Genomic DNA, 27,445 nt, shown 5'->3' with positions numbered 1-27,445 from the left:
ATGCCAGACGTGTGTAGGAAGGCTACAGAGTGCGCTCGGAATTTGAGTTATGTGAGACTCGAACGTGCCTTCAATGCAATGTTCCTTTTAATTAAACTGAAGATACAGACAATATCTTTTCAAATTAAACTGAAGATGTGGATTAATAAGTTAGCGTGCTGCCAGTGTTCTGTATCTGTGCTCCTTAATATATTACTATTCTCTGTACTGTGGATGCCATCATCACCATGTAATACAATCAATGTCGGAAGTGCGAGGTCTTTGGTCGTAAATGTCGGTGCTCTTTTCGCAGTTGACTCGACAATTGGAAGAGAGGCGAAGAGTGCCATGGAATTGGCAGCGGAGAATGTGAACACCGATTCTAATCTGCTTGGTGGTACAAAGATGGAGCTCAATATGATGGATTCTAATTGCACTGCTTTCATAGGCGCATCAGCAGGTCAGGCGCAAATTCAACTATTCAGAGTTATTACTTTGTTGATGATTTAAATCATCTGACGTTTTCATCACAGCTGTTTTTTCTTTTACTTTGTGCAGCTTTGGAATTGTTGAAGAAAGATTTGGTGGCAATAATTGGTCCACAATCATCTGTTCTTTCTCACATCGCCTCACATCTGGCGAAGGAACTTCAAATACCACTTTTGTCATTTGCAGCTACTGATTCCACTCTTGCATCACATGAGTATCCATATTTTATCAGGATGGCTCACAGCGATTCTTCTCAAATGTCTGCAATTGCTGCTATAGTGGGCTATTATGGCTGGAGACAAGTTGTAGCAGTGTACTTAGATGACGACCATGGCAGAAATTGAGTTTCTACATTAGAAGATGCTCTGGGAAATGTGGGAGCTAGAATTACTCACAAGGCAGCTGTGATTCCTCATATCAGCCAGAACGAGATGGGTGATATATTAGCGGATTTGGGTTTAGTAGAGGCACGGGTTTTTGTAGTCCACATGAATTCAGATGACGGTCTTAACCTCTTCTCTAAAGCTAAGAAAATGGGGGTGTTGAGCAGGAGATATGTTTGGATAGTCACAGATTGGCTGTCCTCTGTTCTTGATTCAACTGGACTTGCAACCGAAGGCATGAATTCACTTCAGAGGGTGATCGGCCTGCGACGACAAATCCCAAATTCAGGAATGTACGAGGAGTTTGCAGGAGAGTGGAAAAGGTTACAAAGAGCTCACACGGTAGATGTCTCTTTGAATGTGTTTGGGATGTATGCTTATGACACTATACTGATGATTGCTCATGAACGCCTTTCTGAATCAAAGAGGCAATTTCTCTTTTGAAGAACGGAACACGCTGTCAGATAGGAGTGGAATCAATACTTCAGAACTAGCAGCTTTGAAGGTCTTCAAAGAAGGAGCAGAGTTGCGTCGGATAATACTAGAAACGAATTTCAGTGGTGTTTCAGGTCCCATGAAACTAGATGAAAACAGGGGTCTTGTGGACTCTGCTTTTGAGATTATTAACATTGCTGGTACAGGATTCCGCAGCATCGGTTACTGGTCAGATAACAACGGCCTCTCGGTTGCACCTGTTGGAATATTAAATTGTTTCTAATATTGAATTTATTCTTTTCTTTCATGTAGCTGTATACATATGGCACACAACTATATATGTACCTATACAGTTTTATGTATATACTAGAATGAAAAATATTCTTCTTGATTTCTGATTTTCAAGTTGGTATCAGAGCGTTGAAGCTTGAATCATTTGTATCCTTTCATTGAACCATGGCTGATTTAGATTCAAAAGTATTTGAAAGCAAATCTGCTCCCATTATTATTCAATCCAAAGACTCATTGTTCAAGGTAGGGATTACACTTGATGAAACAAACTATGATTTGTGGTCTCAAATCATGGAGATACATATTGCTGAGAAGGAGAAATTCTCTTTCATTCGTGGTAACTCACAACCACTTACCGAGAAGGATGATGGATATGAGAAGTGGTATGTATACAATCAAAAGGTCAAAAGATGGCTGTTGATATCTATGTCCCCATAAATTATGAAGCGATACATTCACTTACCCAGTACTCGAGATATTTGGAAAGATCTATCTAAGGCTTTTTATGATGAAACATATGAATTGCAGGTGTTTGTCTTGAATCAAAGGGCTTTCTCTGCCAAACAGAATGACAGAACACTCTTTGTGTATTATGGAGAATTAACCGAGATTTTTGGTGAGTTGGATCATCATGATAAAGTAATCATGAAAAGTGAGAACGATGTTGAATCTTACTGAAAATCAATTAAGTGACAAAGGGTGCATATTTTTCTTGCTGGATTAGATGGTGACTTCAAACAAGTTCGCGAAGAAATTTTGAGAAAGGATCCTATTCTTGAATTAGAAGCATGTCATGCATTGGTCCACCATGGATTTGTTCGACACACAACAATGATTGAAGAACCAGAAAAGGCTGAAGCTTTAGCCGTGGTGATTCAAAATTGACCTAATCAGAATGGGCCTCCTCAAAAGCCACCTAAGATCACTAATAGTGCTGATAAATCCACCTACAAATGCACCCATTGCAATCAAACTGGTCATACCAAAAGTCACTACTTTGAACTTGTTGGGTATCCAGAATGGTGGGATCCTAGCCACGATTCATGGAAGAAGAATTCCAAGAAGACCTCTAGTGCAGTGTTTGTTGAAACAAATACAAAGGATAATGTTGCTAGATAGATCTTGGCATTAGCAATAGCAATAGGTAATGGTGGTGAGTCTTTAAATATGTTTACATTTGTTTCTAATAGTTCATGGATAATTGATTCCTGTGCTATGGATCATATGATGTTTGATTCTAGATAGGTCTCATCCCTTAAACCGTCCTCACAAAAATTTGTTTCCACTGCCAATGGCTCTCTGACCCCAATTATTGGAGAAAGATCCTTACCTCTCATTGATACTTTGAATCTAGATTTTGTTTTAGTGGTTTCATCTTTGGATTACAATTTGTTGTCAGTTTCCCAAATCACCACTACTTTACTTTGTGTTGTGATTTGTAGTGCCTGCCCCTAGTCTACATTTTCGAGTTACATTTCTGATATCATTGCCAAACTCTTTTAGGCCAATTTATGTTTGATGATTAGTATTATTATTTTAGAGATTATCAGATGATGTTTACACTCAGTTTATTATATGATGAGATTACTTGGTACTCTATATTTCATGCATGTATGATGATTATTCAATGGTTTCAATTATCAATGATGATTAGTTAGATGGTTTATTATTCCATGTGCTTCTTATGGATACTTACCCCATACTGCATGTGTATGGTGTGCATGTTGTTTTATTTATGTATGGTGTTTCTGATGTGGTTAAGGAAGGGAGTCGTAGTCACCTACTAGTCGGGATCTACATGATGCACCACTTCCTGCCATTGTCTGTTTAGCTTAGAATATTGTGTTTCTACATGCGTGAATTTTATGTAGGTTGCAGGTACCGGGTATCGACTTCCCTGAATTGTCAGGATGAGCATACCCTAACGCACTGTCTCAATGGTAAGAGAGGGGAGATAAACACTTAAGTCCAATCCCTAAACCCTTTAGCCAATTGTCCTAATTGATAATTAGGACAAGTATATGAGTTAAGTACCCTCCGAATGCATCAAATGATGTAATTTCGTGATTATAACCCTTTTGTTTGATTTGGTATGTGTTTTTCTATGATAGGTTTTCGTATGTTGCTTTATGAGTCCTTGGTGTATTTTCTATTAATTAAGTCTAATTAAAAAGATTAATTAATGATTTAATTTAATAGAGAATTATTATGATATCTTTATATTTAATTAATTGAGAAATTAATTAAATAAAAGAATTAAATTTGGAGATTAAAGTTCAAAGATAAATTTAGAACAGGATAATATTTATTTAATTTAATAATAATATATTTGGAGTTCATTTTTAAATAAATGCTAAATATTATTGTTATTTAAATTAATTAAATATGTTATCAATTAAGTTCTAAAATAAATTAAAAGTTGAAAGATATTAAATTATTAAGAATTCTAGATCGCATGATCTAAGCATGAGTTTAAATATGAGAATTAAATTAAAAGATTAAATTATAGAAATTAATAATGTTATTTTAATTTCTTAAAAATGCACATAAGATTAAAGTAATAAATTAATTTAAAATAGAAGTCAAGTGGAATATTAAATAAAGTTATTTAATAATTCAATTTAATGTGCATGAAAGTTGAATGCAAAAAAATAAGAAAAGATAATAAAGGTTAATTTGGAGTTAACTGAGTTGTGCAAAGAGTCTTCTCGGGTAAACGCACAATTAGTGCTCCGATTTGAGGAGAAATTGCTTATCACAACTTTGGGGGTTCATTTTTGAGGAATATGAAGTTGGATGGGAATTTTTGGGGAGACAACTTTTGGAAGCGAATTTCAGAAGGCTAATACCAAAGAAAGATTTTTCGGAAGAAGGTTATTGAGAGGAGCGAATTCTCTTACAGTTCTTGGAGATTTCATAATAGCATCAGGATCAGGTAGGGTCTTGTGTTTTTGATTATCGATTAAATACGCAATTATCCTTTCCTGTCTTCTTCGTGTCTGGGGTTTGTAAATCTGGAATTCTCTGTGATGAATGTTAAAACATTACGATATTGGAATTTATCAAATGCTTGTCAATAAACTTCTATATATATAAGATTTAAATGGGAAGGGTTGAATCTAATACTGAAATTCTAAATTAGAAGTTCGAATGGTTGACTATATTTTCTATATCAATTTAAAGAAGGGAACCAATTTTTCAATGCTTTTATTTATTGATATATATATTAAAAGAAATTATATATATATATATATATATATATATATATATATATATATATATATATATATATATTCTTAATTAATTGGTTTATTAATAAAAATCTTATTAATAACGAAATGCTATTCTTTTGTTTTTAAAAAAAATAAATATAATACATAAAACAAAAAAATATATATACATATGTTATTAGTGGGGGGGAGGGAATTATCCCGTGCCCACCCCCATTGCCGACAGTACCTGCGTCGTAGGTACTACGACGGCAGGTACAAAGTACCTGCTGCTGCAGGCCTATGGCAGACCGTAGGGTCTTATTAAAAGAACGGGCTTTAAAACGTTTTTTTTTTTTTTTTAAATTCATTTTTTTTATTATGTATAAATTTTATTACTTTTTAAAATTTTCAATTTATAAATTTTTAATATATTTTAATTAATAAATATTTTAATCTTGATTAATATTGATTAGTTAAATAATAATACATTTAACATAGTTTGTGAATATTAATTTATTAATAATGTTGGTTAAATATTAATAAATTAACAATTAATAGATAGATTAAAATAAGTAATTGGAACAAATGATTATTGATTAATTTAATTAAAATTAGTTTAATTAAAGTTAATTAATAATGAATGTTAATTGATTAAATGGTAGATTTGAAATATTGACTTAATGGAAGTTATTATAGAAATGGGTTAATCGTAAGGGGTAGTTATGAAAACTTAGTTACTTGAAATTCAACATTAAACTGAAACATAAACCTTACCTTAACTCAAATAATATACTTTCAGATCCAATCTCTGAGACTTTGATGTTGTCTTTGTGCTTTGAATGTTATGGGGTTGGTTTAGCATTGACCAGTTTAGGTTGTTACCAGAGGCTCGGGGTTGTGAATGTGATGTCATGATGATTTGGTCTCGATCTTTCTTAATCCGACCATGGTAATGTGATGAAGTGCTCTATGACATGATTGTGTTTACTGTTTGTTATTGCTTTCCAGTTTCCTTGTGTGAAGCTGAGATGTACGTATTTGAGATACTTGACTTAACCATTTTCGAGTCTCGATCAGTTATATTTGATAACCATTTTTGAGTCTCGATCAGTTATACTTGGATTGCTTTTCAGTCGCTTGAAAGGACTGAAGTGTTTGTTATGTTCTTGATGATGTCATGTGTTGACTTGACCATTTTGGAGTCTTCGATCAGTATTGTAATTTACTATTGGGATACTTTCTGGTTGCTCATTTGAGAACCATTGGATTTTGTGACTTATCATTGATACCTTCAGTTGCTGATAGAGAACTGTCTATGATTACTAATTGATATTATCTATTGCTCATGAAGAACGGATGTAATTTTGTGGATTATCTTTTATGATGTTTTTCAGTTGCTTGTATAGGACTGAGGTGGTTTTATTATGATTCTTTGATTTATGATTTCATGAGCCTAGGGTAGGTTATCTATGTGTAGAGTCGGGAAGTGGCTTGCAATGGGGGTCGGAGCCCTAAGAGGCTGCCTTGAGAAACTCATTGTAAGTCATGTTTAATAAGTGAAAACATTTACACTAAATGAGAGAAAATGAACCCAACAAGATAATTGTATGTTCTCTCCCATGGCTTGAGTGCTAGTACAAACTAGGATGGGGTAGAGAGAACGCTTGGTTACGACCTTGCATTCCATAGTAGGCCTCGTCAGTATGAGAGGATACTAGTGGCCGCAGGATCAGTAGGGACTCGGGATTCCTAAGGGATTGCTCGGGTAACTTCTACATGACTTTTGCGATGACACTTTCCCGCTTGCATATTAGGTTTCCTACGTGTCTTGTGGTACCTCTGGGATTTAGATGTCGATCTCTTTAGGAACCCTTGAGTTAGCATACTTATAGGATTTCTTGGACATAGAGAGTATTTATGATTATAGGTTTCGTTATCCTATTTGGGACTTGAGACTATCTCCTCAGTGCGGTGGGAGTGGACCATTTAGGTTCGACGTGGTCGGGTGGTAGTGCTTTTACTCTTACCATTGAGATCCGTTCCATGGTCACTGTGGCTGGAGTTTTCGTGATTGGCATTTACCTTCACTATGTTCTTGGATTATTATGATGGATGGTTAGATTTTATGATAGATGTTTTATCATTATGGATGTATGGATGTATCATGTATGGTGAATAGTTTCATATATTTTTACTGTACTTTGTATCATGGATTTGAGGATGTTGTATCTTGATCTTTACATATGTATATTCTTTTAAGCCTTTCATACCCTGTGACTTGTACAGTGGATGATTGGGCATTCTGAATTAATTTGTCAAGAGGCATTTAGAAAAAATGTATATTATGGACATGGGACTTTCTGATAATTCTTTCATATGTATGTGATAGTTGTTAGACTTAGAATTAATTAAATTTTAAATGTGACTCAACATCTTGGGATCTTTAAGAAATGTAACTTACAATGTATGTTTTTTGATGATTACATGTTATTGCTTCCGCTACTATGTGTTTGATGTGTATGTTATACTTTCTTACTTTAAAAAAAAAAATGTTTAGCAAACTTAGTAAAACTGTAGGTTAATTCTTTTGGATCCCTTGGCGGGGCGTTACATCTAGTATCAGAGCCTGAGTTTCTACATTGGGAGCTTTGGGTATATTGGAACGCCACTAGTGTTAACTAGTTGAATAAAAATGCAAACCTTAAACTGAAACTTGAAACTATTTGAACTAAAAACATAACTTAAATTGTTAGTTGCATATTTTGCATACTTCAACACTTAAGACTTCAAAACTGAAATTATACTTAAACTGAAATTATAGGTAAGCTGAAAATTGAAAATATCTTGTTTGCAAAACATGTGTCTTTTATCTATGTGTTTCAGTAGTATGTTTCATGTTTATTTTAGCATCTTGTGTCTTGGATATTATTGTACGATGGTATCTGGGACAAGATCTTCCGTTAGAGGCCGTAGTCTTGGCCATGGCAGAGCCCGTGGACGAGGCAGAGATATTAGTGTTCATGAGTCTATCCACGAGAGCCCCATTCAGGAATAGAATAGGGAAGAGCATGTCAGTGAACATCAGGAAGAGAACCACGAAGAGGGACATGCTGACTCTGAGGAGGTTGATCTGAGGCAAATGATGCGAACCCTTATTGATCGCTTACCTCCTGTTCTTGAGCAGGATAGAGAACACCAGGTTGGACATGAGCATAGACACAGATCTAGGAGTCCTCAGAGGGATCGACATAGATCCATAGTATCTTCTCAGATGAAGGACCTTCAGAGGTCCAAGATCAAGCCCTTTAATGGGCAAGGTTCTGGGTATGTAGCTGAGTAGTGGCATATTGCCCTTGACAGGATTTTTGCTATGCAGGACTTTGACAGTAATGTCAAAGTGAGATTTTCCATTACCAATCTAGAGTTATTTGGGGCCACCTGGTGGACTATTGAGGAGAAGAAGTTGGGCATTAACATGGGTAGTGTCACCTGGGAGATTTTCTTGGAGAGTTTTCATGAGCAATTCCTACCAAAGGAATGGAAGCAGCATAGAGCAGATGAGTTCCATAACCTGAGACAGTTCACTATGACTGTTGTAGAGTATGAGCGCAAGTTCTATGAGCTCATGCCTTTTTCGGGATTCAGTGACAACCCAGCGTAGTTGGCACAACATTTCATTCGAGGCTTGAATAACTGTTTTATTGGGGGTGTTAAAGTATTTGAGCCTAAGACCCTCAAGGATGCGGTACATCGAGCTATCTTGGTAGAGCAGAGTGTCAACTTTGGACAAGGGAGTTTTGTGGGAGCACCTACTATAGCAGGATCTAAGGGTAACCACAATTTCGGTGGAATCAGGAAGCCTCCCTTCCCTAGGAGGAATCAGCATTCTCAGCAGCAGCCTCAGCAGCATAAGGGATTTTACCCTCAGGCACAGAGTGGTGGCGGTGGATCCAACTCTAGGATCAATCGCAATGCTCAACGTAATAAACAAAATCAGCAATCTCGGCCTGCACAGAGCAGCCAGTCTCTTGCTAGCAGGGGTAGCCACCAGTGGTCGAATGCACCACCTATAGGGAGAGGATCTGGTAGAAGCATGGGATGTTATTCGTGTGGACAGATTGGTCATATTGCAGCGTACTACCCACAGCGAGCATCTCAGTATTCAGGACCTAGGCCAGCAGCATCTGAGCCTACAGTCGGAAATGCAGGTGGATCTCATAGAGTATTTGCAGCGGTGGATCACTGTCAGGCAGACCATCAAGGGATAGTAGTTGAGACTATAGGAGCTATCCGAGGTACACCTCTCTCTGTATTATTTGATTCAGGTGCTACAGATTCTTTCATTTCTCCATCTCTAGTTGATAAGTGTAAGCTGGAGTCGGTTAAGCAAGATCATGGTTGGCAAGTGGAACTAGCCTCAGGCGCTAAAGTTTCCACAGATTTTGTAGTTCATAAATGTGGACTTAGCATAGGAGGGTTTGAGACTTCAGTCGATTTTCGAGTTATTCCTCTTGGCTCCTACGATGTGGTCTTAGGTATGGATTGGCTTGGCTCTCATAGGGCTAGTATAGACTGTAGAAAGAAGACCATTATGTGTCAGGATGACCAAGGGAAGGATGTTGAGATTGTGGGGATATCGAGGCCTATATCCCTATGGATGATCTCTGCTATGCAACTAAAGTGAAGCTTTCGTAAGGGATGTCTGGTATTTTTCGTTATGGTAAATGAGCTAGATGAGGAAGACTCTACGAGGAAGACCCTAGATCACCCTATTTTACAAGAGTATGCTGATGTCTTTCCGAGTGAGATTCCAGGCATGCCTCTGAAGAGAGACATTGATTTTAGCATTGAGCTCACTCCAGGAGCGGAACCTATCTCTAGAGCTCCTTACCGTATGACCACTCAAGAGTTAAGTGAGTTGCGTTTGCAGTTAGAGGAACTTTTGGCCAAGGGTAGTATTCGACCTAGTGTATCACCATGGGGAGCTCCAGTGCTCTTCGTGAAGAAGAAGGATGGTTCTTTGCACCTTTGCATTGATTACAGACAGCTGAATAAGGTGACAATAAAGAACAGGTATCCTTTACCAAGGATTGATGATTTATTTGATCAGATCAAGGGGGCTACAGTGTTCTCTAAGATTGATCTTAAGTCAAGATACCATCAACTTCGCATCAAGGAGGCTGATATTCATAAGACCACCTTCCAAACTCGCTACGGGCATTATGAGTTCACAGTGGTACCCTTTGGACTGACGAACGCTCCATCAGTTTTCATGTGCTTAATGAATGGGGTGTTCCGTTCCTATCTTGATAGATTTGTTCTTGTGTTCCTTGATGATATTCTGATATATTCTAGGTCCCAAAAGGAACATGAGGAACATTTGAGTTTAGTTTTGCAGTGCTTGAGAGATAATCAACTTTATGCCAATGCGGAAAAGTGTGATTTCTTTCAATCAGAGATACAGTATTTGGGACACGTTATTTCAGGTGAAGGTATCTCTGTAGACCTTGCGAAGATCCAGGCAATAGTAGATTGGCCTGCACCCACTACTGTGTCAGAGATTCGTAGTTTCATGGGTCTAGCTGGTTATTATCGCAGATTTGTTCAAAACTTCTCTAGAATAGCACACCCTATTACCTCCCTTCAGAGGAAAGGAAAGAAGTTTCTTTGGACAGAAAAATGTGTAGAAGCATTTCAGAAACTCAAGGAGCTTCTGACTAGTGCACTGATCTTAGCAGTACCTGATCTAGAAGGTGATTTCATGGTGTGTACAGATGCTTCCCTTGAGGTTATTGGAGCAGTTCTAATGCAGAATGGTCGAGTGATTGCTTATGAATCACACAAACTCAAGGATCATGTGTTGAATTATCCTACACATGACCTTGAGTTAGCCGCAATAGTTCATGCCTTAGTGAGATGGAGACATTTCTTGTTGGGACACAGATTTGAACTACATAGCGATCATCGTAGTCTTCAGTACATATTCACGCAGCCTAATCTGAATGCTAGGAAAAGGCGTTGGATGGAGTTTTTGTGCGAGTATGACTTTGAGGTAAAGTATATCCAGGGGAAGGAGAATGTTGTAGCTGATGCTTTGAGTCACAGGAAACATGTGATATCATCTATGACTCTTAGTGTCGATTTGAGGTGTCAGATACTTCAGGCACTCCCCACTGATTCATGGTATCTGGAGGTGTGCAGTGAGATCAATTCAAGGAGACCCTTGGAGGGTAAGTTTTCAGGCTATGTCCTTGAGTCAGATGGCCTTTTGAGACATTCAGGAAGGATCTATGTGCCGCTACTGGATGAGCTTCGCATATTGATCCTATCAGAGGCCCATCGTGCACCTTATTCGGCACATCCAAGTGTCAAGAAGGTGCATGTAGATTTGCGACGTTTATTCTATTGGTCTGGGATGAAGCGTGACATTGCTGATTTTGTGGCTAGATGTCTTGAGTGTCAGAGAGTCAAGGCAGAACACCAGCATCCAGCAGGACTTTTGCAACCGAATCTCGTTCCTTCATGGAAGTGGGACATCATCTCTATGGATTTCATAGTAGGATTACCTATGACTCTTCAACGTCATGATGCTATCATGGTCACTGTTGACCGGTTGACCAAGGTGGCACACTTTGCACCAATCAGGTCTTCCTACACTGCAGCTTCAGTAGCTAATGTCTTCATGCATGACATTGTGAGACTACATGGTATTCTCCGAAAGATCATTTTGGATAGGGATCATGTTTTCACTTCCGCATTTTGGACATCACTACAACATGATCTTGGAGCGCAGCTGAATTTCAGTTCAACATATCACCCAGAGACAGATGGGCAGACAGAGAGAGTGAATCAGGTTCTCGAAGATATGTTGAGGATGTACGTGATGGATAGGCAGACTCATTGGGAGGACTATCTCTACCTAGTGGAGTTTGCTTACAACAACGGGTATCACAGTTCTATTGGCATGGCACCTTTCCAAGCCTTATATGGACGCCCTTGTCGTACACCTTTGAGTTGGGATAGCCTTGAGGATCGCATCCTGTTGGGTCCAGAGATGCTTCGTGACATGGAGAAACAGGTGGTGCGTATCCAAGAGCACTTGATAACGGAACAGGATAGGCAGAAAAAGTATGCTGATGCACATAGGACAGATAAGCAGTTTTCTATGGGAGAGAAGGTTTTCTTGAGAGTGTGTCCGCGGAAGAGTCCGATCCGTTATGGAAAGGGCTCAAAGCTAGCACCTCGCTTTGTGGGACCATTCGATATTCTTGAGAGGATTGGTTCAGTTGCCTATCGTCTTGCTTTACCACCTAGCCTTGCTCGCATTCACGATGTTTTCCATGTTTCAGTACTTAGACAGTATATCCCTGATGTGGTACATATTCTTGATTGGAATGCATTGCAGGTAGAGGATGGACAACTAGCTTTGGAGCCAATTCGTATTCTGGAGCAGCGGGAGTTGACCCTCAGGGGTCGAACCATAGAGCAGGTAAGGGTCCAATGGGACCCTACTGATGACTCTTCAGCTACATGGGAGGATGCATCTAGATTATGGGATTTATATCCCTATTTGTTTATAGGCTTCCAGGAGTAAGCCTAAGTCTAGGGGGGGTGGATGTAGTGCCTGCCCCTAGTCTACATTTTTAAGTTACATTTCTGATATCATTGCCAAACTCTTTTAGGCCAATTTATGTTTAATGATTAGTATTATTATTTTAGAGATTATCAGATGATGTTTACACTCAGTTTATTATATGATGAGATTACTTGGTACTCTATATTTCATGCATGTATGATGATTATTCAATGGTTTCAGTTATCAATGATGATTAGTTAGATGGTTTATTATTCCATGTGCTTCTTATGGATACTTACCCCATACTGCATGTGTATGGTATACGTGTTGTTTTATTTATGTATGGTGTTTTTGATGTGGTTAAGGAAGGGAGTCGTAGTCACCTGCTAGTTGGGATCTACACGATGCACCACTTCTTGCCATTGTCTGTTTAGCTTAGAATATTGTGTTTGTACATGTGTGAATTTTATGCAGGTTGCAGGTACCGGGTATCGACTTCCCTGAATTGTCAGGATGAGCGTACCCTATCGCACTGTCTCAATGGTAAGAGAGGGGAGATAAACTCTTAAGTCCAATCCCTAAACCCTTTAGCCAATTGTCCTAATTGATAATTAGGACAAGTATCTGAGTTAAGTACCCTCCGAATGCATCAAATGATGTAATTTCATGATTATAACCCTTTTGTTTGATTTGGTATGTGTTTTTCTATGATAGGTTTTCGTATGTTGCTTTATGAGTCCTTGGTGTATTTTCTATTAATTAAGTCTAATTAAAAAGATTAATTAATGATTTAATTTAATAGAGAATTATTATGATATCTTTATATTTAATTAATTGAGAAATTAATTAAATAAAAGAATTAAATTTGGAGATTAAAGTTCAAAGATAAATTTAGAACAGGATAATATTTATTTAATTTAATAATAATATATTTGGAGTTCATTTTTAAATAAATGCTAAATATTATTGTTATTTAAATTAATTAAATATGTTATCAATTAAGTTCTAAAATAAATTAAAAGTTGAAAGATATTAAATTATTAAGAATTCTAGATCACATGATCTAAGCATGAGTTTAAATATGAGAATTAAATTAAAAGATTAAATTATAGAAATTAATAATGTTATTTTAATTTCTTAAAAGTGCACATAAGATTAAAGTAATAAATTAATTTAAAATAGAAGTCAAGTGGAATATTAAATAAAGTTATTTAATAATTCAACTTAATGTGCATGAAAGTTGAATGCAAAAAAAAAAGAAAAGATAATAAAGGTTAATTTGGAGTTAACTGAGTTGTGCAAAGAGTCTTCTCGGGTAAACGCACAATTAGTGCCCTAATTTGAGGAGAAATTGCTTATCACAACTTTGGGGGTTCATTTTTGGAGAATACGAAGTTGGACGAGAATTTTTGGGGAGACAACTTTTGGAAGCGAATTTCAGAAGGCTAATACCAAAGAAAGATTTTTCGGAAGAAGGTTATTGAGAGGAGCAAATTCTCTTACAGTTCCTGGAGATTTCATAATAGCATCAGGATCAGGTAGGGTCTTGTGTTTTTGATTATCGATTAAATACGCAATTATCCTTTCTTGTCTTCTTCGTGTCTGGGGTTTGTAAATCTGGAATTCTCTGTGATGAATGTTAAAACATTACGATATTGGAATTTATCAGATGCTTGTCAATAAACTTCTGTATACATAAGATTTAAATGGGAAGGGTTGAATCTAATACCGAAATTCTAAATTAGAAGTTCGAATGGTTGACTATATTTTCTATATCAATTTAAAGAAGGGAACCAAATTTTCAATGCTTTTATTTTTATATATATATATTAAAAGAAATTATTTTAATATATATATATATATTCTTAATTAATTGGTTTATTAATAAAAATCTTATTAATAACGAAATGGTATTCTTTTGTTTTTAAAAAAATTAAATATAATATATAAAACAAAAAATATATATACATATGTTATTAGTGGGGGGGAGGGAATTATCCCGTGCCCACCCCCACTGTCGGCGGAGCCGACAGTACCTGCGTCGCAGGTACTGCGATGGTAGGTACAGAGTACTTGCTGCCGCAGGCCCTGCGACTGCAGGGTCTTATTAAAAGAACGAGCTTTAAAAGTTTTTTTTTTAAAAGGATTTTTTTTTTTTAAATTCGTTTTTTTATTATGTATAAATTTTATTACTTTTTAAAATTTTCAATTTATAAATTTTTAATATATTTTAATTAATAAATATTTTAATCTTGATTAATATTGATTAGTTAAATAATAATACATTTAACATAGTTTGTGAATATTAATTTATTAATAATGTTGGTTAAATATTAATAAATTAACAATTAATAGATAGATTAAAATAAGTAATTGGAACAAATGATTATTGATTAATTTAATAAAAATTAGTTTAATTAAAGTTAATTAATAATGAATGTTAATTGATTAAATGGTAGATTTGAAGTATTGACTTAATGGAAGTTATTATAGAAATGGGTTATCGTAAGGGGTAATTATGAAAACTTAGTTACTTGAAATTCAACATTAAACTGAAACATAAACCTTACCTTAACTCAAATAATATACTTTCAGATCCAATCTCTGAGACTTTGATGTTGTCTTTGTGCTTTGAATGTTATGGGGTTGGTTTAGCGTTGACTAGTTTAGGTTGTTACCAGAGGCTCGGGGTTGTGAATGTGATGTCATGATGATTTGGTCTCGATCTTTCTTAATCTGACCATGGTAATGTGATGAAGTGCTCTATGACATGATTGTGTTTACTGTTTGTTATTGCTTTCCAGTTTCCTTGTGTGAAGCTGAGATGTACGTATTTGAGATACTTGACTTAACCATTTTTGAGTCTCGGTCAGTTATATTTGATAACCATTTTTGAGTCTCGATCAGTTATACTTGGATTGCTTTTCAGTCGCTTGAAAGGACTGAAGTTTGTTATGTTCTTGATGATGTCATGTGTTGACTTGACCATTTTGGAGTCTTCGATCAGTATTGTAATTTACTATTGGGATACTTTCTGGTTGCTCATTGGAGAACCATTGGATTTTGTGACTTATCATTGATACCTTCAGTTGCTGATAGAGAATTGTCGTGATCATATGATTACTAATTGATATTATCTGTTGCTCATGAAAAACGGATGTAATTTTGTGGATTATCTTTTATGATGTTTTTCAGTTGCTTGTATAGGACTGAGGTGGCTTTATTATGATTCTTTGATTTATGATTTCATGAGCCTAGGGTAGGTTATCTATGTGTAGAGTCGGGAAGTGGCTTGCAATGGGGGTCGGAGCCTTAAGAGGCTACCTTGAGAAACCCATTGTAAGTCGTGTTTAATAAGTGAAAACATTTACACTAAATGAGAGAAAATGCCATGCCTTGAGTGCTAGTACAGACTAGGATGGGGTAGAGAGAACGCTTGGTTACGACCTTGCATTCCATAGTAGGCCTCGTCTATACGAGAGGATACTAGTGGCCGCAGGATCAGTAGGGACCCGTGATTCCTAAGGGATTGCTCGGGTAACTTCTACATGACTTTTGCGATGACACTTTCCCGCTTGCATATTAGGTTTCCTACGTGTCTTGTGTTACCTCTGGGATTTAGATGTCGATCTCTTTAGGAACCCTTGAGTTAGCATACTTATAGGATTTCCTGGACTTAGAGAGTATTTATGATTATAGGTTTCGTTATCCTATTTGGGACTTGAGACTATCTCCTCAGCGCGGTGGGAGTGGACCATTTAGGTTCCACGCGGTCTAGTGGTAGTGCTTTTACTCTTACCATTGAGATCTGTTCCATGGTCACCGTGGCTGGAGTTTTCATGATTGGCATTTACCTTCATTATGTTCTTGGATTATTATGATGGATGGTTAGATTTTATGATAGATGTTTTATCATTATGGATGTATGGATGTATCATGTATGGTGAATAGTTTCATATATTTTTACTGTACTTTGTATCATGGATTTGAGGATGTTTTATCTTGATTTTTACATATGTATATTCTTTTAAGCCTTTCATACCCTGTGACTTGTACAGTGGATGATTGGGCATTCCGAATTAATTTGTCGAGAGGCATTTGGAACAAATGTATATTATGGACATGGGACTTTCTGATTATTCTTTCATATGTATGTGATAGTTGTTAGACTTAGAATTAATTAAATTTTAAACGTGACTCAACATCTTGGGATCTTTAAGAAATGTAACTTACAATGTATGTTTGTCGATGATTACATGTTATTGCTTCCGCTACTATGTGTTTGATGTGTATGTTATACTTTCTTACTTTAAAAAAAAAAAATGTTTAGCAAACTTAGTAAAACTTTAGGTTAATTCTTTTGGATCCTTTGGCGGGGCGTTACATGATTTTTTGGCCTAATTTCTGTGTGTTTAAGGACATCCAAATGAGGTAAATGATTGGTTGTGGTGTTAGGTGAGGGAAGTTGTATTACTTGGACTTAGTGTCAAAGAGTTCAGACAAGCCGTGTCAAGCTCTAGTGATGGATGGCTCTGAGGGGGACAAGTAGAAATTTAAAATTTGGTTATGGCATCGACTTTGGGACATGCTTCCTTTGGTTACCTGAAGAAACTATTTCCTAGTTTATTTGCAAAATTTGATGTTTCTAGCTTCCACTGTGAAGTTTTTGAACTTGCAAAAAGCCATCATGCTTCTTTTCCATTAACTTTGAATAAAAATCCAATTCCATTTATGATCATACATTTCGATGTTTAGGGTCCATCCAAAGTCACTACCTTGGGTGGAACACGTTGGTTGGTTACTTTTATTGATGATTGTACTAGGATGACTTGGGTATGCTTAATGACGTCTAAAATTGATGTGAACTTGTTATTTCAAAATTTTTATAACATGATTTGTACTTAGCACAATGCATAAGTTCAAGTTCTTCATAGTGACAATGGAGAAAAATATTTGAATTCTGAACTTGAGTAGTATTTGGAAGCACACGAAACTATTCATCAAACTGCTTGTTTCAATACACCTCAAAAAAATGGGGTAGCCGAGAGAAAAAATTGTCACTTATTGGAGGTTGCCCATGCTTCTCTAATAGAAGCCCATATGTCATTATCCTATTGAGGCAAAGCACTTATCTTTGTAGCATATTTGATCAACCAAGTACCCTCCAACACTATTGATCTCCAAACACCAGCCTAGGCTCTCGTTGAGGTGGTTGTTGCTCTAGTTGTCCCAAATTTACCTCCTCATATCTTTGGTTGTGTAGCTTTCATACACCTCCATAAGCATTAGCGCAACAAGTTATCTCCTCTAGCGTTGTGATGTGTCTTTCTAGGATATGTTGCTTATCAAAAGGGGTGTTGATGCTTCCAACCCAATGAATGTTTATTACATTGGATGTATTTTTTCATGAAGACTCGATGTATATTTCCTTTGAGCTTGAACTTCAAGGGGAGTACTAGAAGGTAATTCAGACTCTAGACTATGATGATCACATCGGTGAAGATGTGGATGTTCACATCTCTGAAGATGTAGATAGCTTGGACATATTTGAAGATGTGGATAACACCTCTAAAAGATGTGGATGTTCACATCTCTGAAGATGTGGGTAGCTTGGACATCTCTGAAGAAGGGGAACTATCTGAACCTATTAATAAGGAAGTAGCTGAATCTTTGGATCAAAGTAGTGATGAACACCTAGAAACTGAAGCTGTGAGTCCACCTTCATCCAATTCCCTCACACCACATCAATCACTTACCAAGGATGTTCCTGAACCATCTAGAGAATAGCTACCCCAGTGTCTCACCAGAGATATCCCTAAATCCACATATGAACCCAAACTTTCTAGTAAAGTTAAATATCCTATGAGTCATTATCTATCTGACCATTGTTTGTCAGGATCAAAGTACTCATTTGTAAATCAATTATCTACTATATATATTCCTAACAATGTGTAGAAAGCCTTAGCTAATCCAAGGTGGAAAGCCACTATGAATGAGGAGATGAAATCATTACAGGAAAATAATACTTGGGAACTTGTTGATCATCCACTAGAAAAGAAAATAGTTGGATGTCGGTGGGTTTATACTATTAAGTACAAACCATATGGTACAATTGAAAGCTTTAAGGTGAGACTGGTGGCAAAAGGGTACCCCCAAACCCATGGGATCAATTATATAGAGACATTTGCACTTGTAGCTAAAATCAATATAGTACAAGTCTTATTGTCTCTAGTTGTGAACTTGGGTTGGCCATTACAATAGTTTTGATGTGAAGAACACCTTTCTACATGGAGAGTTGTTCGAAGAAGTCTACATGGAACTCCCACTTGGCTTCATGATACTAGAAATACATTGTCTAAAGGTGTGTAGATTGAAGAGGTCACTATATGGGTTGGAATAATCTCTAAGGGCATGGTTTGGAAGATTCACAAAGTCAATGAAAGCCTTTGATTAATGTCAGAGCAATTCATACCACACTTTATTCATAAAGAATCAACAGGGTAAGATCACTGCACTTATTGTGTAAGTAGATGACATGATAGATACATGAAATGATCTTGAAGACAGGAGGGTTCTACAAGATTACTTGTTCAGAGAATTCAAAATGAAAGACCTCGGTCCCTTGAAATATTTCTTTGGGATCGAAGTGTCTCAATCTAATAAAGGGATCTTTCTATCTCAAAGAAAGTATGCCTTAAACTTGTTATGGGAAATCAGTATGTCAGCGAGTCAACCCACTGATACACCAGTGGAAGAAGGATTGAAGTTATGTATTGAGTCTAACTAGCTACCAGTTGATAAAGGAAGATAGTAGAGACTCGTAGGAAGATTGATGTACTTAGCACACACAAGGCCAGACCTTGCCTATGCATTAAGTATTGTTAACCAATTTATGCATAATCCTAGAAAGCAACATATGAATACATTTATGAGCATTTTGAGGTATCTAAAGTCTGCTCCTGGAAAAAGGAATTTTATTCACTAAAAATGAGGATTATCAAAGTGTTGATGCATATACTAATGCTAAGTAGGCTGGAGTAGTAGATGATAGGCATTCTACTTCAAGTTATTTCACCTTTGTAGGAAGTAATCTCGTTAGATGGAGAAGCAAAAAATAGAATGTTGTTGTTGTTGAAGTTGATGAAAGATCAACCCCATAGCTCCCAAGAATCACTTGCATGCAAGTACCTATCACAGAAAGAGAAGCAAAAAGCTATGGAGGCAGGAATTGCCAAATCCATAGATGAGACATTCTTGATGAGAAAAAAAAGGAATTGCTATTATCAAAAGTGAATGAATAAATTACAAAGAGATCAATCCTTATAAAAGGAGATCGAAATACAAAAAGGGTAACCTAAAGCCTAAAAAAACTAGGTTGCACAATATAATTAATAAAAAATATTAATTATATGCACCTAAGAGATAGTTTAAGAAAACTAGAGTAATAAGCAACTTATTTAATTAAATCAAAGTGATTTAATTAATAAGTGTAAACAAATAATTACTCTAACAACCCCTCTTAAGAGAAGCTCAAGAGGTAAGCTAACCTAACACAACTATGAAAGCAGAAAAATGGGTCCTGGCAACAAGGCCTGATAAGGTACCCAATCACAACAAAATCTCTATGAAATGAAGAAATAGAGAAAACCACATGGGAAAAACCCTACTTCAAAAAGAGATAGCAAAGAATGTTCCAGAAGATAGGAACAAAGAGTGATCATGAAGAGAACCACTAAAGCAGAAGAAGCCACAAACTCTGCCAAAAAGAAATTGCTGATCTGTAGAACCTCTATGAAAATAGAAGACACGAAATGAGAGTGTCTATATGGTAGATGATCCATCTCACGAAATACATAGGTAGCCAACCACTACAATCACCTAGCATATAGGATCAAAAATTGAATACATAGCTTACTCCAATGAACCATCGAACCAAGGAAGCATTAGAAACAACAAAAGAACCCCCCCTTAATGCAGACGGGGTGAGGTGACAGGCAACTGAGAATGTGGGCTAAAATCCTCTACAGAAAGAACCAAGAACAATGAGAGAGAATAAGAGGTACAAGCATCTATAAAGGCACGTGTCACCGACAATGCATGGGGCAAAAAGGAAAAGGGCACAAAAGTGGCAAACAACTATCCCCCCTATGCCACTTTATAAAATAGTGCGAGTACAACTATCTCAAAACAATGTTCATGAACCGAAAATGCAAGAGTGACACTTTATCTCAGTGCATTAGCATAAAGATACTTACAAATGATACTAACAATGATCAGAAAGGAAAAAAAGTTGATACAAAACATAGTATAGCCCAAAATGAATCATTTAAAGCAACAAAATCGATCCCCAATCTTGAAACAACCAGGATATCCACCATAATGCAAAAGAAAGAAAGACTGAATAGAATGTGTCTGGAGAAGAATCTAGAACAACAACCAAGATCACTAGAAAGAGTGTGGAAATAGCTTTCTAACTATATAAAGAAGTCCCAAATTGAAGATCGGATGCGCAAGATATGCATCCCGGAGTGCAAAATAGAACTTCTAGTTTTGACTGCCTAAATGAGAAACCAAACAGCATCAAATGTCCAAATAAATAGTACCATCATGACAGGCTTGGAAAGATATTTTTGATGATATAAGATTCATCAAAAAATACCTCTGTATGACAAAGATACAACCAAAAAACCACAGACAGTTTTTTAAGACAAAACAAATTATAGAAATGATGGTTTGAAAGCCATCAAATTTCAGCCCAAAAATGGATGACATCAGCACCTGTGGCTGTCAGACCTACTGCATCATTACTTTTTTGATGTCATTGTTGTGTCAGTACTTTTAATGATGCAAGCATCCTTTTTAGGAAGATTTAAAAAGGTTTTTTTAAAAAAAAAAAAACTCTTTTGAAGAATTTAAAAAAAAAAAAGAAGCATACCCTTTTTTAAAAAGAAATCATGAGCTTTTTTTTCATGAAGCCTTTTGTTTTTTTGATTTAAAAAAATAAAAAAAATAAATTGTCTCCTCAGAAAGCGTGTCCAAATCGGGTAGCAAAATTTTTTACCTCAAATTTCAACTGTGTCTTCATTAGACAAATTTTATATGGAAATAGGGGTTTTTGGGTGCTACGAATCCAACGGTGAGGTCTGTTTGGGCTCAAAAAGCACCGAAACAATAAGCCCCCAAATCCAATACAAAATAACTCTGAAAATTGAAACCCTCTGAAATAAAAAAAGTACAGATCTGAAAGCCAAGACAAATCTCTCATAAACTAAATAGGGGCATGAAGATCTAGAACTTTGATACCATGTTGATTTTTCCATCATACCAAGTACTAATAGTGGAGAGGGATCTCATCAGGGATATAGTTGCTACGCCAACACCCCCCCACATGATGGAGCTGGATACAACCATTTATCATGTGGGATTTGCACCCACTACATACCATGTTGATAATCCAAGCCTAGCCTATGTTGACAAAGGGTCAAAGGGCTAGAGGGACTCGAATCATTGACCTGCACTTTGATACCATGTTGAAGTTGATGAAAGATCAACCCCATAGCTCCCAAGAATCACCTACATGCAAACACCTGTCATAGAAAGAGAAGCAAAAAGCTATGGAGACAAGAATTGCCAAATCCATAGATGAGACATTCTTGATAAGCAAAAAAAGGGATTGCTATTATCAAAAGTGAATGAATAAATTACAAAGAGATCAATCCCTATAAAAGGAGATCAAAACCTAAAAAGGGTAACCTAAAGCCTAAAAAAGCTAGGTTGCACAATATAATTAATATAAAATATTAATTATATGCACCTAAGAGATAGCTTAAGAAAATTAGAGTAATAGGAAACTTATTTAATTAAATCAAAGTGATTTAATTAATAAGTGTAAACAAATAATTACTCTAACAGTTGCATGATAAAGTGTGGAAGCATAATTTAGAGGTATGGAACTCAAATTATGTGAAGCATTGTGGCTAAGACTTCTCCTAAGAGATTTGGGCTATTTGCCTAGGCAGACAATTCAACTATATTGTGACAATAAAGTAGCATGTGATATTGCTTATAATCTAGTTCAACATGATCATACAAATCATGTGGAGATAGACATATTATTTATTAAGGAAAAGTAGGATGAGAAGATTGTGGAGCTGCCTAAGATTCAATTAGAGGATCGGTTGGCCAATATTCTTACCAAAGCAGTTTCATGTCGAGTGTTCTAGGCAAGTTGAGCATGTGGGATATCTATGCACCAACTTAAGGGGGAGTGTTGCGATATTGGATTTTTTCTAATACTGGATTGATTCTTTCCTAAACTGATTCTTTCCTAAACTATTCTTTCCTAAATTGATTCTTTCCTTTCCTATAGTTGTGTGCATATGGCACACAACTATATATGTACTTGTATAGTTTTATGTATATACTAGAATCACCAATAGAATATTTAGCTACCATCAAACATAAGAATAAGCATAGCCAATATTAGGAGCTTTGCAATGTCATATGGCCTAGTGAAAGCATGCAAGTGCCACGGGGCTGGACATCTCCAAACAATGGTAGGAAACTTGAGATCAGTGTGCCTACAAAAATGGGTTTTAAAGAATTTGTTTCCAAAAAATATGGTAGCCACAATATGAATATACCAAGAGGATTTTCCATTGATGTGTTTATCGCTGCCATGAACTTGCTTCCTTATGTCATTCCACACACATTCATATATTATGGAACATGAGATTCTCAATGTAGTTATGAAGAGCTCGTGGAGTAGGTTTCCTTAAAGGTTGGTACATATTTTACCATGAATTTTGAATCTTCTCCATTCCTATCCCTATATTTTGGTATCATGGTTGGTTTTCTTACTGTTGATTTCATTTTCACACTAGTGTTCTTGCACAACATGAAGAATTGGTCACATGATCTAAGTACACTACAAATATATATGTATTGCATCCTACTTTTACTCAGCTATTAAACTGATGGAATCTTGTAGAAATTAGATGCATTCATTGGAGATATTGCAATTGTGGCAAAACGAATGAAGACTGTGGACTTTATGCAACCTTATGTAAAATCTACCTTAGTTGTGGTGGCACCTATTAAAGGGATTAATTCTAATGCATGGGCTTTCTTGTAGCCATTTACACTAGAGATGTGGTGTATAATTGGTGCCTTTTTTGTTTTCATTGGATAGTTGTGCGAATTCTAGAGCATAGATCAAACCCTGAGTTCTGAGGGCTTCTGAGGGAGCAAGTGATGACTATGCTCTGGTAATTTCTTCTGAAGGAAATCCATATATTGAAATGTTACATTATTATTCTTAATTTGTTACTTTCTTGACAACAGAAGACATGATAATGTTGTTGTTGCATTTGAGACATGTAAGATGAAATGCCTTACAGGCATTAGTTTTGGCAGGTTCACATTCTCCATGATGTTCTTTGCCAAAAGTGAGTACCCTCCTTGATTTCTAAAATTTGTTTGAGTGTGTTGGAAATAGACAATTTTGGTGTATGCTTTTAGGCCCCGTTTGTTTGCTAGCATAGGAATTGAAAATTAGAATAGGAATGGAAATGGGGAATGAGAATAGAAAAGGGCAATTCCAATCTTGTTTGGTTCACTTGGAATTTGATGGGAATATTGTAGTCCATAGTTTGGTTGTACAAAAATGGAATAGGAATAATATTAAATTTTGTATTTTAAAAAATATTTCCCTTAATTTTTTTGTTTTAGTTTATTATTCATCTTAAAATACTTGAAGGTTTCTAAAGATGTAGTAACCTAGCAATCAAGATTCACCTGATTTGTATTATTGGAAAGCTTTCTATCACTCTAATCTATGAGAGAATTTTCATTTCACAAAAAAAATCAAATAATGACCTATGGGATTTATGGCTATGTGGGGGAAAAGACTGTGAACATCCTTGGACGTGTAGTAGTGATCATACAATTTTTTGTTATTTTAATAATTAATTCGAGTTACACAACAAGTTTAACATTAGTCATCACAGTGGAGTAGCTTTCCCCAATAATTCATGGAATTGATAACCTGGTATTGACCAAGCCTTCAATAGGACATCAAATAGGATCTTATGTCATAGATTATCTATCACAACAGTTTAACATTTCAAAAAACAAATTTGTTCCTTTAAGCTTGCATGATAATTATGCTGAAGCATTGTCACTAGGGCCTAACAAAGGTGGTGTGGCAATAGTTGTGGATGAGCTTCCATACATTGAATCGTTTCTATCCATATGGTGTGGATTTTTTATTATGGGCATGAAATTCACTAAAAAAGGATGGGAATTTGTAAGTATGATCTATGCTTAACTATTTTCATTTTTCTTTTACAATGAAATTTAACCTTTTAGGATTTGTGTTCACACTAAATAGGTTTTTCCAAAGCACTTTAAACTAGCAGTTGACATGTCCACAATAATCCTTGCCCTTTCAGAAAGTGGGGAACTTCAGAGGAATCATGGTAAATGGTTGAAAAATGTTGCATGTAGTCAAGAGGAATGTGAAATTCAATCAAATCAGTTTGGCTTGAAAAGATTCTAGGACCTTTTCTTGCTCACAGGGGGTGTGTGCCTTGTAGCTCTATTTGCATTCTTCATTGGCATGATTTATCAATTCATCCGTTATGCTAATCCTTCTACTGAGGAATCTCCTGGTAAGTCGCAACCATTCAAACTAAAAAGTGCAATGGTTCTAAGGTCATTTTCTATTTTTGTTACGAAAAGGGAGGATAACAAAAAAGAAAGGAGGCTAGAGAGGAAGCGTGCAGACATAGAAATGGATCCTAAATATGAATTGAGCCATCCTTCAAGAACTCCAATCTGATTAATGTCCCTTGATGCAGGTTTCTTTGTTAATCATGCCTATGACATTTCCCTTATTTAGTTTGATTATAGGACAACTAACTACCATCGTGGTTCTGAAGCTCCCATGCCTTTGTCATTACAATGGTAGCTCACAGTTATTGGAAGGAGGCTGATTGGGCATGTATAGAATAACTAAATTTTCTTGAACACCTAGCTATCTCTACATGGTACAAACTTCATTTTAGGTAAATAGCTATCTCTAGATTATATAAACTCTATTTTACCCATAATAGAAGAAAAATGGTTGAGTTTTCGCTCTACCAGGGTTTCATGAGATCTTTGAGTTTCCTTGTATATGACTCTCTGTTTGAGCTTTCCTTCTATGTTTTCTGTTAGAATTTGAAAAGATTAATAACCCAGAAAACTAGTGCAAAGAGTAAATATCTAAACTATGAATGCAAATGATACAAAATCAAAATAGCATCATAGAGTTAGTCTCCAAGAGAGTAATGCAAATGCTGGAAGCAAAATAGCATTAAGAGGATGCAAAAATAAGAGATGCATATACAAGCCAGGTAGCATGCTTATATAGGCAAGGAAGAGAGAGGAGGTGGCAACACCAACCAATGAGGAGCAACCATCTATCGGACTAAAGATAGCAAAGTATCTTCCCAAGATAGCTAATGGATGCTCACATGTAGGAAGGTGACACCTCACAACCATTCACCTAATAAGACATGCTTTATTAACCTAAGCGAGATTATTAAAAGTGTAGGAAAAACCTAGCAAAATAGGAAAAAATAAAAAACTACACTAACACCCCCCCATAAGCGAAGCTTAGGTGGATGTAGAAATGGGTCCCAGCAACGAGGCCATGTTAGGTACCCAAGTACAATGCAAGAAGATGCAACCTCTGAAAGCGGGGAAAGAGAGAAAACCACAAGGGAAAAACCCTCCCCCAAAAAGAGGTAAGAACCTAGTGAAGAACTAAAGAAGTCTCCCGCTAGGGAAATTGTTCCCTAAAATAGGAACAAGGAGTGATCATGAAGAAGCAGCATCACTGAAGCATGAAGAACCGCAAAACTCTGTCAAAATGCTGATCTGTAGAACCCCTATGGAAATAGAAGGCACGAACCATCAACCAAAGGAACCTCGATGGAAATAGAAGGCACAAACCATCAACCAAAGGACCTTCCATGGAAATAGAAGGCACGAACCATCAACCAAAGAAGCATAGAACAACAATATAACCTCCCCTTAAGGTAGGTGAGGTGACAGGCAGCTGAAAAGATGGGCCAAAAATCTTCTACAACACAGGAGCCAAACTCATCGAGAGTGAGGTACAAACACAAATAAAGGCATGTGTCGTCGACACTGCATGAGGAATTAGAGAAAGAGAGCCTATAAGTGGCAAACAACTATCCTCCTCATGGCACTTTATATAATAGTGCGAGTACAACAAATCACAATGATGAAAAGGATCCCAAAATGCAAGAGTGGCACTTTATCTCAGTGCGTTGCATAAAGATGCTTACAGTGAATATCAACAATGATCAGAAAAAACATAAGGCTGAAACAATAGAAGGTAAAACCCAAAATGAAGCAACTGAAGCAACAAAATCGATCTTCGGAGCTGAAACAAACAGAATATCCACCAGAATGCTAAAATGCAAAAGACTGAATAGGATGTGTCTGTAATAGAATATGGAACAACAACTAGCATCACTAGAAAGAGCATAGAAAGAGCTTTCCAATGATATAAAGAAGTCCAAAATTGGAGATCGGAAGCTCAAGATACACCTCCCGGAGTGTAAAATAGAACATCCAGCTTCGACTACCATAACAGGCAACCAAACTACATCAAAAATCAAAAACACCTATACTAGGATCTCCATCTCGGAACCAGCTTTCCGACACTTCTTTCGGATTGGAAAAATACCTCGGTATGCAAAAGTTATGGCCAAAAAACCACAAGTAGGTCCAAAACCAAATAGAAGGAGAGTGCAAGCAAGGCTGATGATGTCAGCAATTTAGGGCATTAAATTTGACGACTAGACAACCATCGCCGCAAAAAAGAGTGCCACGTGGCATCACCACGTGACAGTACGGATGACATGGCAGGGGTGACGTGGCGGGTCCACGTGGCAGTGTGCCACGTGGCGCCCATGCCACGTGTCACCCCCGCAGTGGTTGCAATGGCTGACGCGGCTGCAAAGCTGTCGGGCTGAGCGGAGGCTGCCGGGGCGGCGGAGCTACCA

At 36.6% G+C, this 27,445-nt stretch overlaps 1 pseudogene; it reads left to right on the top strand.

Moving 5' to 3' along the window:
- LOC149576053 (glutamate receptor 3.3-like) lies at nucleotides 1–25,206 on the top strand (annotated as a pseudogene).
- Nucleotides 25,207–27,445: the final 2,239 nt, after the last annotated feature.

Source organism: Cupressus sempervirens, chromosome 1, assembly GCF_028749045.1.
Source record: "Cupressus sempervirens isolate cs-2001-9-10 chromosome 1, ASM2874904v1, whole genome shotgun sequence".
Lineage (NCBI taxonomy): Eukaryota > Viridiplantae > Streptophyta > Pinopsida > Cupressales > Cupressaceae > Cupressus > Cupressus sempervirens.
The sequence above is the reverse complement of the archived record's forward strand: the minus strand, read 5'-3'. Positions and strand labels throughout refer to the sequence as shown.